Below are 5,487 nucleotides of genomic sequence, written 5' to 3' on the forward strand. Positions count from 1 at the left end.
TGTTCTGTAGCGTCATGAAGGTGTCTTGTGTGTTCTGCTTAGCGTCATGAAGGAATTAATGTGTTCTGTAGCAGCGTCCTGAAGAAGGTGTCTTGTGTGTTCTGTAGCAGCGTCCTGGAGGTGTCTTGTGTGTTCTGTAGCGTCCTGAAAGGTGTCTTGTGTGTTCTGTAGCGTCATAGAGAGAGTGTCTTGTGTGTTCTATAGCGTCCTGGAGTGTGTCTTGTGTGTGTTCTGTAGCGTCATGAAGAGGTGTCTTGTGTGTTCATAGCGTCCTGAAGGTGTCTTGTGTGTTCTGTAGCGTCATGAAGGTGTCTTGTGTGTTCTGCTGTAGCGTCCTGGAGGTGTCTTGTCTGTTTCTGTAGCGTCCTGAAGGTGTCTTGTGTGTTCTGTAGCGTCATGAAAGATTGTCTTTAATGTGTGTTCTGCTTAGCGTCATGAAGGTGTCTTGTGTTCGCAGCGTCCTGAAGGTGTCTTATTGTGTTCTGTGGCGTCATGAAGGGAGTGTCTTGTGTGTTCTGTAGCGTCCTGAAGGTGTCTTGTGTGTTCTGTAGCGTCCTTGAAGGTGTCTTGTGTGTTCTGCAGCGTCCTTGAGAAGGTGTCTTGTATGTTCTGTAGTTTTCCTGGAGGTGTCTTGTGTGTTCATAGCGTCATGAAGGTGTCTTGTGTGTTCTGTGGCGTCCTGAAGGTGTCTTGTGTGTTCTGTAGCGTCATAGAAGGTGTCTTGTGTTTTCTGTAGCGTCCCTGAAGGTGTCTTGTGTGTTCTGTAGCGTCCTGGAGGTGTCTTGTGTGTTCTGCTTAGCGTCCTTGGAGGTGTCTTGTGTGTTCTGTAGCGTCATGAAGGTCTGTTTGTGTGTTCTGTAGCGTCCTGGAGGTGTCTTGTGTTCTGTAGCGTCATGAAGGTATCTTGTGTGTTCTGTAGCGTCATGGAGGTGTCTTGTGTGTTCTGTAGCGTCCTGAAGGTGTCTTGTGCGTTCTGTAGCGTCCTGAAGGTGTCTTGTGTGTTCTGAAGCGTCCTGAAGGTATCTTGTGGCTTTTGTAGAGTCCTGGAGGTGTCTTGTGTGTTCTGTAGCGTCCTGAAGGTGTTCGTGTGTTTCTGTAGCGTCCTGAAGGTATCTTGTGCATTCTGTAGCGTCCCGGAGGTGTCTTGTGCGTTCTGTAGCGTCCTGAAGGTGTCTTGTGCGTTCTGTAACGTCGAAGGTGTCTTGGTGTGTTCTGGTAGCGTCATGAAGGTGTCTTGTGTGTTCTGTGGTCATGAAGGTGTCTTTGTGTTCTGTAGCGTCATGAAGGTGTCTTGTGTGTTCTGTAGCGTCCTGGAGGTGTCTTGTGTGTTCTGTAGCGTCCTGAAGGTGTCTTTGTGTGTTCTGAAGGTCATGAAGGTGTTAGTGTTCTGTAGCGTCAGAAGGTGTCTTGTGTGTTCTGTAGCGTCCTGAAGGTGTCTTGTGTGTTCTGTAGCGTCATGAAGGTGTCTTGTGTTCTGTAGCGTCCTGAAGGTTCTTTGTGTGTTCTGTGAAGGGTCATGAAGGTGTCTTGTGTGTTCTGTAGCGTCATGAAGGTGTCTTGTGTTCTGTAGCGTCATGAAGGTGTCTTGTGTGTTCTGTAGCGTCCTGAAGGTGTCTTGTGTGTTCTGTAGCGTCATGAAGGTGTCTTGTGTGTTCTGTAGCGTCCTGGAAAAAGGTTCTGTGTGGGTTTGTGAAGTGTCCGAAGGTGTCTTTGTGTGTTCTGGGAAGCAAGCCGTCATGCAGGTGTCTTTGTAGTTCTGTAGCGTCATGAAGGTGTTCAGGTTTTGGTAGCGTCCGAAGGTGGTTCGGTGTGTGGTTCTGTAGCGCGAAGGTGTCTTTGTGTGTGTTCAGAAAGGCCGCGAAGGTGTCTGTGTGTTCAGAAAGCGTCCTGAAGGTGTCGGTGTGTTCTAGAAGCGTCATGAAGGTGTCTTTGTGTGGGTTTCAGTAGCGTCCTGAGGTGTCTGTGTGTTCTGTAGCGCTTCTGCTGCGTCTTGTAGGTTCTAGAAGGCCATGAAGGTGTCTTTGTGTTCTAGAAGCGTCCTGAAGGTGTCTTGTGTGTTTTGTAGCGTCCTGGAGGTGTCTTGTGTGTGTTCTAGAAGGTCCTGAAGGTGTCTTGTGTTTGTAGTCACATGAAGGTGTCTTTTGTGTGTGTTCTAGAAGTCCTGGAGGTGTCTTTGTGTGTTCTGGTAGCGTCATGTTGGGTACAAGCCCGGTGTGTTCTGTAGCGTCCTGAAGGTGTCTTTGTGTTCTGTAGCGTCATGGAAGGTGTTCAGTGTTCTGTAGCGTCCTGGGAGGTGTCTGTCTGTTCTGTAGCGTCCTGAAGCTGTGTTCCGTGGTGTTCTGCAAAGCGTCGCCAGAAGGTAAGTCTTTGTGTGTTCAGAAGCGTCATGAAGGTGTTCGGTGGTTTCAGTAAAGGTCCTGAAGGTGTCTCGGTGTGTTCTCTAGAAGCGTCATGAAGGTGTCTTTGTGGTTCTGTAGCCGCCCTGGAAGGTGTCTTTGTGGGTTCTGAAGGCTCATGAAGGTGTCTTGTGGTAGTTCTGAAGCGTCATGAAGGTGTTCTGTGGCGTTCTGGCAGTTTCCCTGGAGGTGTCTTGTGTTCTCAGAACATGAAGGTGTCTTGTGTTTTGCAGCGTCCCTGAATGCGTCTTTGTGTGTTCTAGAAGCGTCATGAAGGTGTCTTGTGTTTTCTGTAGCGTCCTGAATAGGTGTCTTGTGTTCTGTAGCGTCCTGAGGTGTCTTGTGTTCCAGAAGCGTCGGAGTGTGTCGTTCGGTGTGTTCTGTAGCGTCGTGAAGGTGTCTTTGTGTGTTCTTGTAGTGTCCTGAAGGTAAGTCTTAGTGTTCTGTAGTTGTCCCGGAGGTGTCTTTAAAAGTTTTGTAGCGTCATGAAGGTATCTTGTGTGTTCTGTAGCGTCATGGAGGTGTTCTTGTAATTGTAGCGTCCTGAAGGTGTCTTTGTGTGTTCTATGTCCTGAAGGTGTCTTTGTGTGTTCTGTAGCGTCCTGAAGGTGTCTTGTGTGTTTCATGGTTAACCTGAAGGTGTCTTTGTGTGTTCTAGAAGCGGTCCTGAAGGTGTCTGTAGGTTCTGGTAGCGTCATGGAAGGTATGTCTTGTGTTCTGTATGTCCTGAAGGTGTCTTGTGGGGTTCTAGAAGGTCATGAAGGTGTCTGTGTGTTCTAGAAAGGTCCTGGAGGTGTCTTTGTGTGTTCTAGAAGCGTCATGAAGGTATCTTTGTGTTCTGTAGCGGGTCATGGAGGTGTTCGTGTTCTGTAGCGTCCTGGAGGTGTCGGTGTGGCTCCAAGCGGTCAAAGAAGGTGTCTTTGGTGTGTTCTAGAAGCGTCCTGAAGGTGTCTTTGTGTGTTCTGTAGCGTCCTGGGAGGCAGTGTCTTGTGTGTTCTGTAGTCATGGAGGTGTCTTTGTGTGTTCTGTGAAGCGTCATGAAGGTGTTCAGTGTTCTTGGTAGCGTCCTGAAGGTGTTCTTGTGGTTTCTGTAGCGTCCTGGAGGTAAGTCTTGTGTGTTCTAGAAGCGTCATGGAGGTGTCTGTGTGTTCTCAGAAATGCGAAGGTGTCTTGTGTGTTCTGAGCGTCATGAAGGTGTCTGGTGTGGGTTCTTGGTGAAGCGTCCTGAAGGTGTCTTGTGTTCTAGAAAGGCCGCGAAGGTGTCTTGTGTGTTCCAGAAGCGTCCGAGGTGTCTTGTGTGTTCTGTAGCGTCATGAAGGCATTCAGTGTTTCAGAAGCGTCATGGAGGTGTCTTGTGTGTCTCTGTAGCGTCCTGAAGGTTCTTTTGTGTGTTCTGTAGCGTCCTTGTATGTGTCCGCGCATTCTGCCTATGCATTCTGTAGCGTAATAGAGTTGTGCTGTTTCCATTGCGTCCTTTGGATTGTCAGTGAATTCTTGCGTTTTAATGTAACTTTGTTTCAAACGTTTAAAATATGACTGTTGCGTTTTAAATGTGACGTTTTCTTGCGATTTAAATGTGATTGTTGTGTTCTAATGCGTTTTAAATGTTAATTGCCTGTAAATGTCTAATGAGTTAGTTTGTCTTCAGGGAGGTGTGTGTGTTGTGTTCAGAGGGTGTGTGTTGGTGTTCAGGAGGTGTGTTGTGTCTAGGAGGTGTGTGTTGCTCCAGAGGTGTGTTGTGTCTAGGAGGAGGTTTAGGTTCAGGAGGTGTGTGTTGTGTCTAGGAGGTGTGTGTTGCGTTCAGGAGGAGGTGTTATGTCTAGGATGTGTGATGTCTTCAGGAGATGTGTGTGGTGTCTAGAGGTGTGTGTAGCGTTCAGGAGGTGTGTGTGTTGTATCAGGGATGTGTGATGTCTTCAGGAGATGTGTGTTGCGTTCAGGATGGGTGTTGTGTTCAGGAGGGTGTAGCGTTCAGAGATGTGTGGGTACAGAGGTGTGTGTTGTGATTCAGGAGGTGTGTTGGTGTTGAGGAGGTGTGTGTAGCGTTCAGGGGATGTGTGTGTTCAGGAGATGTGTGTTATGTCTAGGGTGTGTGTTGTGTTCAGGAGATGTGTGTTGTGTTCAGGTGTGTATTGTGTTTAGGTAGTGTGTGTTGGTGTCTATAGGTGTGTGATGCGTCTAGGGGTGTGTGGTGTCTAGGGATGTGTTGCGTTCAGGAGATGTGTTGTGTCTAGGGGTGTGTATTGGTGGTTCAGGTAGTGGTGTCTAGCAGGTGTGTGGTGTACTGGAGGTGTGTGTGTTTCTGTCCAGGAGGTGTGTGTTGGTGTTCAGGAGGTGTGGTATTCAGGAGGTGTGTGTTTCTGTCCAGGAGGTGTGTGTTATGTCCAGGAGGTGTGTGTTGCATTCAGGAGGTGTGTGTTCAGTAGGTGTATGGTGTGTGTCAGGGGTGTGTGTGTGTTGTGTTCAGAAGATGTGTGTGTCTAGGGGGTGTGTATTGTGTTCAGGTAGTGTGTGTGTGCGTTCAGTAGGTGTGTGTTGCTGTTGAGGAGGTGTGTGTCGTGTGTTGAGGAGGTGTGTGGTGTTGAGAAGGTGTGTGTTGCTGGAGCAGGTGTGTGTTGCGCTCAGGAGGTGTGTTTGTTGAGAGGTGTGTGTTGTTGAGGAGGTGTGTGTTGTGTTGAGGAGGTATGTGTTGTGTTCAGGAGGTGTGTTGTGTTCAGTAGGTGTGTGTGTTGGTGTCTAGTAGGTGTGTGTTGATCAGGAGGTGTGTGTTATGTCTATGAGATGGGTTGGTGTCTAGGGGTGTGTGTGTGTTGGTTCAGGAGATGTGTGTTGGTGTCAGGAGGTGGGTGTTATGTTCTAGGGTGTGTGTGTGTCTAGGTGTGTGTGTGTTCAGGGGGTGTAAAGGTGTCTAGGTGTGTGTGTGGTGTCTATGAGATGTGTGTTGGTGTCTAGGGGGGTGTGTGTTGGTGTCTGTGTAGGTTCGTGGAGGTGTGGGTGTTCAGGAGGTGTGTGTGTTGTGTCTGCAGGTGTGTGTGTGTGTTGTATTCAGGAGGTGTGTATGTTGTGTCTAGGGGTGTGTGTTGGTGTTCAG

At 48.6% G+C, this 5,487-nt stretch overlaps 1 long non-coding RNA gene across 1 annotated transcript; it reads left to right on the top strand.

Annotated features, from left to right (window-relative positions):
• Positions 1-1,535: 1,535 nt before the first annotated feature.
• On the top strand, positions 1,536-3,708 carry LOC121863681. Its single transcript, XR_006088441.1, has 3 exons — positions 1,536-1,661; positions 3,151-3,159; positions 3,685-3,708. It is a non-coding gene; the product is annotated as an uncharacterized LOC121863681 (long non-coding RNA).
• The last annotated feature ends 1,779 nt before the right edge of the window (positions 3,709-5,487 follow it).

The sequence above is a fragment of the Homarus americanus genome, unplaced genomic scaffold, assembly GCF_018991925.1.
Source record: "Homarus americanus isolate GMGI-L3 unplaced genomic scaffold, GMGI_Hamer_2.0 scaffold30160, whole genome shotgun sequence".
NCBI lineage: Eukaryota > Metazoa > Arthropoda > Malacostraca > Decapoda > Nephropidae > Homarus > Homarus americanus.